Source organism: Pteropus medius, unplaced genomic scaffold (assembly GCF_902729225.1).
Source record: "Pteropus medius unplaced genomic scaffold, Ma_sr-lr_union100, whole genome shotgun sequence".
NCBI lineage: Eukaryota > Metazoa > Chordata > Mammalia > Chiroptera > Pteropodidae > Pteropus > Pteropus medius.
The window spans coordinates 13543234-13555814 of record NW_024354502.1 but is presented as its reverse complement, the minus strand read 5'-3'; the positions used below and the strand labels follow the sequence as shown (position 1 = coordinate 13555814).

Here is a 12581-nt window from a genome sequence, read left to right as displayed (position 1 = left end):
TTGCAAATTTCAATGATTGATATATGAATATAAAGCCAATATTTTTTTCTGGGATAAACTCTAGTTGGTCATTATGTATTATCATTTCTTACATTGTTCAATTTGATTTGATAATAAATTTTAAGGATTATTCCATTTAAGGGTAGAGATATTAGTTTATAGATTTTTTTCCTAGGATTGGTATATAAGTTTTAAGGATCAAGGTGACATGAAGATGTTGGTAATATTACTTTAATATTGTTTTAATGTCTGTAGGATTTGTAGTAATGCTTTCAGTCATATACACATTTATTATTGCTATGTCTTCCTGCTGAATTAACTCATGTAATACTATGAAATTATCCTACTTATCGCTGATAATACTTTTTACCTTGAAATCTTTTTTATCTAAAATTAATATAGCTACTCAAGTTTCTTATATTTACTGTTTACATCGTATATCATTTTATAATTTCTAATTTAATTTTTTGTCAGCAGAAAATATGTTCTCTAATATTTTGAAATATTTGATTTATTGAGAATTTGACCAAGTGTATGGACTGTTGTAATTGATGTCCAGGTATGCTTGAAAATTAAATGCACTTTTCAGAGTTTGGATATATTTCATAAAATTCACTAGTTAACTAACAATATTCAAATACTCTATGTCCACTGATTTATTTGTTTTATACACATATAAACTAAGAGCATTTGTTTCTAAAACATTACCTGGTTTTGAATCCACTGTTTTCCATTCTTTTTACGTAACATTCGAATGGACCTTAAATGTAAAATTGTCTCTGCTGATGGAGAGTAGACATTTCTTAAAGGAAGAATTGGGGGTTGGGGGCAAAGACTGAGGAACTTGACAAAGGTAACATGGCAATTTCTTTTCTTCTTAGACTTTACTTATGTTCTCAGATTTACTTCATCTATAATTTAAAAACAGTGTGAACTCCCAAGCAGGCTAATGCTGAGGATCTGGAGAAGATTGATTAGTTGGAGAGAGACAGCAAAGGGACAGTTATTTATCTCAGACATCTTAGGGAGGAATTGATAATGACGAGGGTGAGTTAGCACAAAGTCCAATGTGGATTGCTAGTCTGAATCACAATCACTACCTGCTAATGGCTTCTCCACAAAAAAATGGTACTATCTAGTACCAGAATAACTAAAAGCAAGAAAGACAATGAAGCTGAATTCCTATATCGTAGCAAAAGCAATTTTTTACAATAAATAAGAGATCCTTCCATACTTAAATTAGTCCTGTGATAAGTTGTTCCGTTAATCAGAATAAATATATCAACTGTGTATTAACAAAATATTATAGAAAAAGAATTCGAAATTCAGGAAGGTTAAATCCATTAACGTCTATAGTTATTAAACAGTAGTACTGAATTTTAAATCTTGTCAGACTCCACATTTTACCTTTCTTGTACTATACTGCACTACATGCAAAAGAAGAGTCTCTTACACAGAGATCCAAAATGAATTCTACTTTCCAATCATCTTTAACTGTAGAATTAGATGGTATTTTGTATCTGTGAAATATTAAAATTATTTCAACAATTATATTGAAAAATATAATAACAAGATAGACAGATTCTCAATAAGTGACCAATTCTGCCTCCAAGCAAAAGCACCATTGTCTCTTTGTTCCTCCTTTTTGAGGGAACATGGTTTAATTGCGCATATAACCACCGAATTAGATCAGAAAAATTAAGATAGCAAGCAGTGTTTGAATTTCTGGTATCTTTTCCAAATAAATGAGCTGTTGAAATGTCCCAAAAAAACAACAATACTTTATTGATGTATGATTGCCATGAAATCATACATCTATCTTTTGGTTTTAACAAGTGACTATCTCTTCATGTTAGTACATATAGAAAAGAGCTGTTAATATAGCCATAAGCCCAACAGAAGATGGAAGGAAGGAAGGAGGGAGGGAAGAGGGGAAGGAGAGAGAGAGGGAAAGAGGTAAAAGGTTCAGGAAAGCAAAGTATTCCTTTTTATACCTAGACTGTTCCTGTGTCCCTTTTTAGCCCAATTTCTAGAAGTGCTGTCTATAAGTCACCATGTCTATGTCTTTATCCTCCATTTGTTTTCTAACTTACTCCAGTATCGTCCCTACTCATCACACCAATAAACTTGATCTATGACACTTGTAGCTCGCATGTGTCCAAATCTAATGGGACAGTTTCTGGCCCTGCTGCATTCTCTTACTTAACAGCATTTAACACAGCTGAGTACATCCTCCTTCTAGAAATAGCCCTTGTTTTGGCTTCCTTGTCCTCAAAATTTCCCCTCTTTTCAGTGGTCACTCCTTTTCTGCCTTTTTGCAAAATTTGTGTGTATGTGTGTGTGTTTTCTACTGGACTAGTAATAACTGAAATGTCCCAAGGTATCTAGGGGCATATTTACAAATGGTGTTCATCTTCAGGCCAGATCTCTCTTCTGTGCTCCAAATTCATATAAATGTCATCTCTTCAGAAAGATTTTTACTTACGACCAATCTGAATATCTTCCTCAGTCTTTCTACTCTATCATTCAATATTTTATTTCATTGTTTTCAATATCATTTAACATAATATAAAGATGACCTTTTTGTTTGTTTGTTTCTTGTAATTTCTGTCTCTCCTTCTTGACATCCCACTATCATTCCCCCACTGAAATGCTACAGCTTTGTCTATCTTCTTTGCAACTGAACCCTTAGGGGTAGTACAATATAAAGAACCTAATGGGTATTTAACAACTGAATATACAAGTCTGGTTGAATTAATATATACACTTATTTGTTAGTTAAGAAAACATTTAATATCTGTGGAGAAAAGCAATTACAGATTGAGACTGAGTCCTTTATCTACCATGTTCTAATTTTCCAGAATTGACAGCTTTCCAATTAATACAGTAGTATATTCATCATATCATAGCTCTTAGTATAAAAAAAATTATTTCCAGTTTCTGGACTATATCTCTTACTGTGAATTTTGTTGACTATTCTCAGTAAAAATAAAGAAGTGTTTGCCGTAATTAACATAAAAGGAATTTAGATTTGGAATCAGATACACTTAGATTTATTTTCTGCTTAATGAGTAGATTTAGAAATCTTTAACTTTATAAAGTTAACTTAAACTCTCATCATTGATTCTTTTCATTTGTAATGCATAAGCACATGTAATTATCATATACAAGTGCTATAATTAAAATATGCATATGATTCTATAGGAACCCTGTAGTGAGTGAACCACTCTAGCCTGATGGAATAAAGTAGGCTTCATAGAATAGGTTATTTTTGAGCAGGCTTTTAAAGTTTGAGTGTAAATTCAGAAGGAATTTAAAAGAATTAAGAATGCAGGAAAATGACATAACGTATCCAAACATAAAGTGCCTAAAAACTTGAAGCGCTGTTCCCGGAACAGCGGATTTTCCTCTACAGCTAGAACACAGATCTTATACAGTAAGAGATTGGAGTAACATAATTTGTTATTCCAAGATTTTAGATTTATTAGTGAATAAATAAAGGAAAACAATATTAAACACCTGTCATCATCTCTCAGTCACCATCATTTTCTCTTAGTTGGTTGCAAGATCACTTATTCAGATTGAAGGACACTGAATGATAGAAATAACTTAAATCACTGGATATTTAAACAATTACAATAGTCAATTAGTACAATATGGACATTAATTAGTTGAAACTCACTACCATATTCATTAATCTTGTTGCTCCTATTACCACAGGCATAAGTGCTGATGTTCCATAACTTGAATAATTTATTTGCTTAAGATCTAAATTGATGACTGTGACTAGTTTCCATTCATCAATTCCCATTTTCATTATGTTTGAATTTCAGATAAATTTGATTCAAGATCAGTAGCCTATGGCAATTTCATGAGACGAAGGAAGATGAAAACAGAAAGATGAAAAATTGAACTGACAATGCTGTGTGGAAAGTTTGTGATGTACAGTCACTAGACCCTCTGTTGAATTTCATATAGCTCACAGAAGAGGTGTACAACAGAAGATAAGCAACATTGATTCAATGTTGATTATTTAACTTGCACTTTATAATGTAAAAGCCTATATTAAGTGACTTCATTTCAGAATAATTTTAGTATATGTAAAACAATTTTTTATTAAAGATGACATTCAATACAAATGTACGACATTCCTAAACCATTAGGTCATAATGAAAAGTTACATCCGGAAAGGACAATTATTAGAATTCATAAAATGTCAGTACCAAGAAAACATAAATTTAGTTAGGAAAGTTGTTTTGTTCGTTTGCTTTCAGCCTTGTATCGATGTGTATGTGTGTGTGTGTGTGTGTGTGTGTGTGTGTGTGTGTGTCACCATTTAAAGAAGTTTTAAAGATAAATATATACACAAGTAAATGTAATCTAATAATTTATTTGCCTACTCTAACCAATAAGTAAGGAGTGCTTAGGGCATGAGATATATTTGAGACTTAGAGTCAGTGGTGAACAAAACTGACACTGCCCTTGCTTCATTGAACTTACTATCCCATAAGAGTTATAGAAAATAAAACTGTCAATTATGGCCAAGTGGGATAAGTAGAGAGGATTTTATGGGGTGCTAGAAGAGCAGGGCTGTGTCAACTACCCATGACTCCAGTGGTAGGAGGAGGGTAAAGGGCATTCCCTAATCAAAATGATTTCTAAATTGAGACTTGAATAGGAGTAAATATCAACCAGACAAAGTAGGAGGATCAAGTGTTTCAGGCAAAGAGAAGAAATTGCAGGGCCAAAAGCCAGGGTAAAAGAAAGTTTGGCCTAGTGGGAAAAAATTGAGCCATAACTTTCTCTCTAAAGGGTAGAAGGAGACAATAAGGCAATAAAAGGCTGGAGAAAAAAATTGAACCAAATTATGAGGACATTATAAGCTACATTTAACATTCTTTAACTAGAGATCATATCCACTGAAGTGTAGAAAGCTGAGACAGGAATATTTTATTATTTGCCTGCAGTTTATAAAAGTAATAGAAGGTAGTCTACTCTGATGGCAAGGAAATTTTAAAAATGATGAAAATTGGAAAGATAATAGTTATCTAACTTTGAGAAGAGGAAGAAAGGTGTAGAAAACTGAATAAATTAGAATTAGACAAGATATGCATTAGAATAGACAAGATATGGCGATATAGTAGACATATATAGGGTTAAGAGTCTATAAGGCAGGGGGTGGGAAGAATGTATCTATTCTTAACTAAGTTTCCTAGTTAAGACAACTATAGAGATTGTTCTACTAATAATGAACTCTAGAGAACAAATGAATTTGGGCAGGAGAGATTCATTAATTGATTTTTATTTATATTTTAAGAGGGTCTGTTGTGTAGATGTTCTTTCTGGGGCCTAATTTCTGGTTTATTATCCAGGATTGTCATTTATTAGCTGTGGATTTTGGGTGTTCTACTTAACCTGTCTGTGCCTTGTTGTAAAGTAGGGATATTGATAGTTATAAATCACAGGGTACTGTGATTGTTAAAGGAACTAAAAAAGCATTTAGATTAGTGTCAGTAAATAGTAAGCACTCAATGAATTTAAAATATTGTAACATTTTAAGTTTCTACAAAATATGCAAGAGGACATTATCAGAAGGAGAATGAACACATTTTAAGTAGACAGCGTTTAGCTTGGAAATATAGAATCAGGGATTGTCAGAACATAGTTATTATTTGATATCATCGAAGAGCAAAAGAAGAATACATAAAGTAATAAAAAAAAAGTGTGTAGAATAGCACTTTGAGAAGCACTAAATATGAAAAGGCAGAAGAGAAATAAATATTTGCCAGAATATTGAAAATGAACAATTAGAGATTTCAGAGAAAAAAGTATGGGATAATCAAATAAAATGACTGAATATGTCAAGAAAGATATATTTCAAAGGTAAAATCCTTGATTTGCTGAATGAGGATAGATTAGAAATAAAAGGATTCAAGGTAGACTTCAAGACATTACACAACTTAGTAAATGGTTGTGTTAATTTTTAAGGTTTGATAAGAGATGAGGCTTGAAGGAAGCAAAAGGAGGCCTCAACGAAAGCTCCTAGGAGTGAGTGTAGATACAGGAGAGAAGAGTTCCGAGGGCTGGACCACTTCAATATTTAAACATAGAGAAAAGGAGTGCCAATATTTTTTATCTTGATTTTATATCCTGTAACTTTACCGAATTTGTTTATTAGTTCTAGCAGGTCTGTCTTTGTTGTTGAATCTTTTGGTTTTCTACATATATACTCATGTCATTTGCAAACAGATAATTTTGCTTCATTCTTAAACATACATAATTTTGTCAATTATAACTCAATAAAGATGCTTTAAAAATAGAGAAAAGAAGTAGGATACAAGCAAGGCAAATGCAAATTAGAATGAGGAAGTCGGAAAATTCAGAGAACGTGGTATCACAGAAGCTAAATGAAATATGAGGAAGAGCTAAATAGTGTAAAATGATGATGAAGACAAAGACTCTGGCAGAGACCACTAGGGTCAGATGGAACCAGTCAGGAACAGAGCGAAGCTAAGGTGGATCCACTCCATGTTCACGGTTCTCAAAGAGAGCCTTCTGCCTTCTTTGCGCTCTTTTCTGCTTCCGACCCAGGATAACATAGTTTGGAGAAGAGCAATGTAGAAGATGGACTGAAAACAAGCCAGGTCTCATTTCCCAAGCCCCTACTCCACCATACCCATATACACCCTTCCTCTTCACATGTGCCCTCCTTTAAGCAGCTTAAGCCTTCACTTAAGGGAGGGAAAAGATCTAGCTCTAAAACAAGTTGAAAACTCAAATTTGAAAATAAACCAGAATATGTCTTTATACAAGATTGTTCTAACAGCCAAAAGTTATAAGAAATGAATAGAATTGTACCAAAATATGATTTAAAAACTTGCTATATGTTTCAATAGTGAATAGATGACAGCAGTGTTTGGGAATTAAATAAAACCAATTTTCTTGACTTCATGGAGCTTATCGTTTACCCTTTAAAATATATTTTAATTTTTATTTTCCTCTTTGTAATAAAAATATATTGCTACCTCATTTAATTTAAGATCTTTCATCTTTAGGGATAACATTTTTAGATTTGGTAGATTAATTCAATGAAAATGAGAGAAAGAAATAAATAGAAATACAATTATAATCTATATTATCTTATTTGTTTAATTAGAGGATATGCTAATATCTGAAACTTAAAGCAGATTTTTTTTTATGCTATTTTCACTAAAGTAAAAACATTTAGTAATTTAGCTTATACATTCTAATAAATATGAACTACATAGGTAAGACTAGCTATAAACTACTATGTGTATGGATACATGGGTATATATATAAATGAGTTACCCAAAATGATAAAATCCTATTGGTTAAAACTAAAAACCAAACAAAAACTAAAATACAAGAGGTCATGAATCCTAACATAACGTTTTCTGACACAAAAATGTTAGTTCTTGATCAGAAAACATCATAATGTGAATATGATTGGTGGCAAACTATCCAGGCCATATATACTTGTTGTTATATGTAGTTTAATCGCTTCAAATCACACCTTCTTTGTTTATAAAATAAGATGATGCTAGATTATGTCATAATTTGGCATTATATATATCAAAAGCCAATTTAAGCCATAAAATACATCAAGTGTCTTGACTATAAGTGAGTAATGAGCATGGCACAGCATGTGTACTGATTTATCTACTGATCATCATTTCAAATATATCTGTTTAAATATACCTAGAAACTAAACAATGACAACTATGAAATAGATTTTCATTTAGATTGTTAAAGGTTCAAGTACTTTCATTTTTCTCTATACTCAACACTCAGATTCTTCTACAGCACTCAAAATTTAAATTCTTCACTATTCTCCAAACAAAGTAAGCTAAGGATCATGATCGACTTAGTCTCATCAAAAGTTTTGAAATATATTTCCTACCTAAGGTCAATATATTTTTCAAATAAATTTTCTCATTTGATAAGAAAATTGATATCATTCCCATGCTTTATTTTACAACTTATCATCTACTTTTATTTTCAACATTTTTTTGAAGTTTTCAGAAATAAAACGATAAACGTTTTGTGTTACTACTCTTCTGAAAAACTTTGTTGACTAAGATGTTAATCTCATGCAGGGTTCTTTTTGAGTGGTCAGATGTAGGCCTATTTTCTGTGAATTGAATTTAGTTTGTCAACACAATATTGTTGATCATGCAGTTTCCTCAATCAGACATGCTGTGTCTCTCTGTCCCACTGTTTTTCACCTCACTTGTTGTACATACTTAAGTAATTATTAATCAAAACACAGCTCTTTCTTTTCATAACAAATAAGAAATGAGTCTAGGTGGCTGTGATTTCTCTCCAATTAGGATGGGAGAAAATGAGTATGTACCACAACTGTAATATAATGTATACTTTGTTACCACAGCAGTTTCCCTTATAAAATAAAATATATTACTGATTTAGGTACCATAAATTTGTTCAAGCATTCTATTTCTGTATGTTTATGATAAAAGGCACTTATGGTATATGAGAATAAACCCATGGAAATACATTATTAAACACATTTTATTCTATATACCTTTATTAATTTAGTATATTTCTATTCTATTACATTAGATGATATTAATATAAAGATGATTATATATGTAAGTTATTTAACTTTTCTTTTTACCAATAACTAAATTTATCTTTTAAAATATTGTATAAAAATTTATGGTAGTATATTTACTTATCATCTTTAATCCACTGTTATTAATCCACTTATTATACTAAAAAAAGATTAGTTTGATTCAAAATCTCAGAAATCTCAATCGTCCCCCCTCCAACCTATCAATTCCAAATTAATTTGCACCAAGTAGGAGCAATATCTACCCTGTTACACAAGCCAGAGTCTCTTTTCTTCCCAGCTTTCAAAACAAATCTATATTTAAATTTATTTGATTTTACCTCATGAATATTCTTTGAACATATTCATTCTTCTCCAGCTCTACAATCAAGTCCAAGTTTCTGTCTGTTGACTAAAACATACATCCTCTCAGTTGATCTGTATCTGTTCTTACCCCTTCCCAAACTGGTTCTTCCACTGCAGCTAAAGTTATCTCTTTGAAATGCAGATGTAATCATGCTAGTCTCAATACTTTTAGCCTATAAAGACCTTTATCTCTCCTGGCTTCCATGACTCTGCAAGGCTGGGTCCCTTACTCTCTGGGATCTAGCAGCACTATCTCTCAGTTTCTTAAATCTACCAAGCTCCTCCCTATCAAACACCTTTGCCCTCTGCCTAGAGTGCCCTTCACACTATTCATGTTTTTTCTCCCTTCCCAAACACACTACAAAATAATATTCTCCATCCATCTCACTATTTTTTTGCTTTCTCTCCCTTTGTTATTTCAGCAGAAAGTGTAATGTAATTGTCCTTACTTAATAACCATTTATAACAAATGGTAAATATACATGAAATCTCTGATTAATGTCTTCTGTCATCATCCCTATTGAACTTTAAGCTTCAGTGGGACATGAAGATGTCTATATCGCAATCAATGGGAAGTTTTGTGACATATTAAACATTGCTGGAAACCCTGGTCATGTGGAAATGGAATCAAAACAGCAATGGAAAAGGAATTTATTTTTGTTCACTTTGTAATCATTAGATTATTTTATGATTTTAAATGCATCTAAATTATACTATTTCAAACACTACTTCCTTGAAGTAAAAATTTCCCCTGAGTTTCTTGCAAATAATCACTATAAATTCCAAAAGAAAATGTTTATTCACTTGGGAGTGTGCAACATTTATAAATCAACCACTTAAAGTCACTTATATGTGGCTATTCAGCTACATTTCTAATAACAGTGACATTATTTTCATTTTAGAATGAATATGCTGTTTATTATTACTTCCATAAAATTGTAATAGAAATGATAATATTAGATGTATTCAAGTTTCAGTTGAAGTTTATCCCACTCTTTCCTCTGAAGAAAACATTCAAGCAAAATGCATATAGCCATTGGATTTGCATGTAGATTTCTTTCTCTCAATATTAGTGTAAAAATTAATTTTGAAATTTTAAGTTGATTTTTCTTTATAAATGGACTAATAGGGTATATGATAAAAACAATCATTTTAATATTAATAATTATTGTCATCAGTGTAAACAGTTGGAAAACACACAGGTCAAAAGAAGATAAAAATACAGATCACCCATGAGTCCATAATTCAGAAATACTTACTCCCCAAATTTGGGTTAATTTCTTTCAAGATTTTAAGAAAACTTTCCCCATACTTTTATTATTTTGTAGTATAATGACAATAAGGTACATGTAAGGCTACTTTTAACATTTAAAATTAAAGTGAATTATAAAGTATTATTTTATCATGTCACATTATAGATTCAAATTCTGTGTGCTATAATATTGCACAGCCTTAATATGTTATTTAGAAACACATTATGAATATGCTGCACTTGTTATAGATTTTTATCCACAAATAAATATTTAGGATTTCTGAAGTTTTACTCTTTTATATATTGATATGATGACTATATCTGTATGTGTATTTTGACCAAATAATTGATTATTTTTTGATATTTCAAAACTTAAGCATCCATATTAGTTATAAGTTAATAAATATGTTGGTTCTCAAGGAAAATAATGTGATTTTATTATAATCATAACTTGATTATAGTATTATCAAGGTAAGCTTTTAAGATGGAGATAACTGGTTGAATAAAAGCTATATTTAAATATCATCTATCATTTTATTATTTATTATTATTATTTATGCCTACAGCACCTGGTCTTCCTAAGTGGTCTCCCATCCAAGTACTAACCAGGCCCCACCCTGCTTAGCTTCCAAGGTCAGACATTGGGCTTGTTCAGGGTCGCATGGCCACAGATCATGGACCATGGCTCCACTGCAGTGTGAACCCAGGACCTTCTGCGTGTAAAGCACGCATGCTAACCGCTACACTATGGAACCATGTCCTCATCTATCATTTTAAAAACTTAATATTCTTTCTTTCTTATGACTTATTCATGAACTTTTTTCCCTTATGACATTTTGTTTAAGGTCAATTGATTTTAACAGATACAAAAAATGTTCTCAAAGATAAATTAAGCATCTGTAACATAAAAAATAAATAATTTATCACTTTTTATAATACATGATTTGGTTAAAATGAATCATTGACCATAAAGTAAAAACTAACTCAAGCAAAATTTAGAATACTTGTACTTGACTGTATAAACCTGTTCAAAAGCTGATCGATAGACAAACCTCGTACACATTAAAATTATTTTACAAAAATGTATATGAATTGAGCTCTCCTGACATCCAGACTTCTGTGTCAGTATCATTGTTTAAATGTCTACTAGTGATATCATTTTAGTATAAAGCATCATTATCTGTTTCTTGCATTATTTCAGTAACCTCCTAAGTGGTCTCCCTACATTTCCTTCATACTCCCTAGAGATGTTTCTCGACCTTGCTACTGGTAAATTAAAACCACAATGAGATACCTCTATTCTGTGATTAGAATGTTCCTCTAAAAGTGATCAAGTGCAGAGACAGACTAATCAAGAGAACAAAGTAGTAGCCAAGATAAGAAGTGATGATGACTTTAATAAAATTTTATTATTTGAGAAGGAAAGAAGTGGACAGAGGACATGTTAGAAGAAGAAGGAAATAGAGTTTTTAATGTACTGAATTTAGACGTATGTGAGAGGAAAACAAATCAAGAACCTCTTCTTGGTTCCGATCATGCACAGCTATGTGAAATGTTTTGCCAAATCCTGATATGAGAAGATTGGGTTAGGAGTAGTTTTGATAAAGAGTTACAGGGGTGGAAATCATGAGTTATGTTTTCAAATTGTTAAATAAGAGATTTCTATATAATATCCAAATAAAGATACTGATTAATTTGGACTTTATGAAATTGTGTCTTTTTTTTTGGTAAGCTAAAAGCAATTAAATGACATCAATTTCACCTAATAGTATGTAATTATATATATGAGTCTGTAGATCAAGAAAAATTCAAATTTAGAGAGAAATTTTGAAAGCTTTGGAATATTATTGTTATTGAAAGCCATGAAGCTAGATGAGAACATATAAAAACAAAGTATAAATAAAAAATGATCCTATAGATGAGATGGGAGTCTAATAATATTTATAGATTAAGAATAGGTGGGAAGTACAACAAGAAATCTCAGAAAAAAAGGCTGAAATGAGTCAAATTTTTGTATTTCCTTGAATAAAATAGCAAAACATTGTTTTGGTGTCTGATCTTTTGGCATTGCTGTTTTCTACTTCCTATCATATTAGTAAGACAAATACAATTTCCTGAGCCACTGTGAGTCTGAAAAGTTGGCTCTTGATATAACAATCTTAGTAAGTATTTTCAAATATTCACAACCCTAGGATTTATCTACATGCAATACTCAATGTTTTATACACTGCTCCAACTCCTACCAACTATTCCATAAAGTATTGACAGTTGAGGGTAGACTCAAAAAGAAATACACAATCATAATATCTTCCTATATCATGCAATGAATTTGGCAATGAGTTTCAAAACTCATATTTCCTTGATAAATGGAGC

At 31.4% G+C, this 12581-nt stretch overlaps 1 pseudogene; it reads right to left on the bottom strand.

The window, feature by feature from the left end:
• Positions 1 to 10765: 10765 nt before the first annotated feature.
• Positions 10766 to 10881, bottom strand: LOC120595888 (uncharacterized; annotated as a pseudogene).
• Positions 10882 to 12581: the final 1700 nt, after the last annotated feature.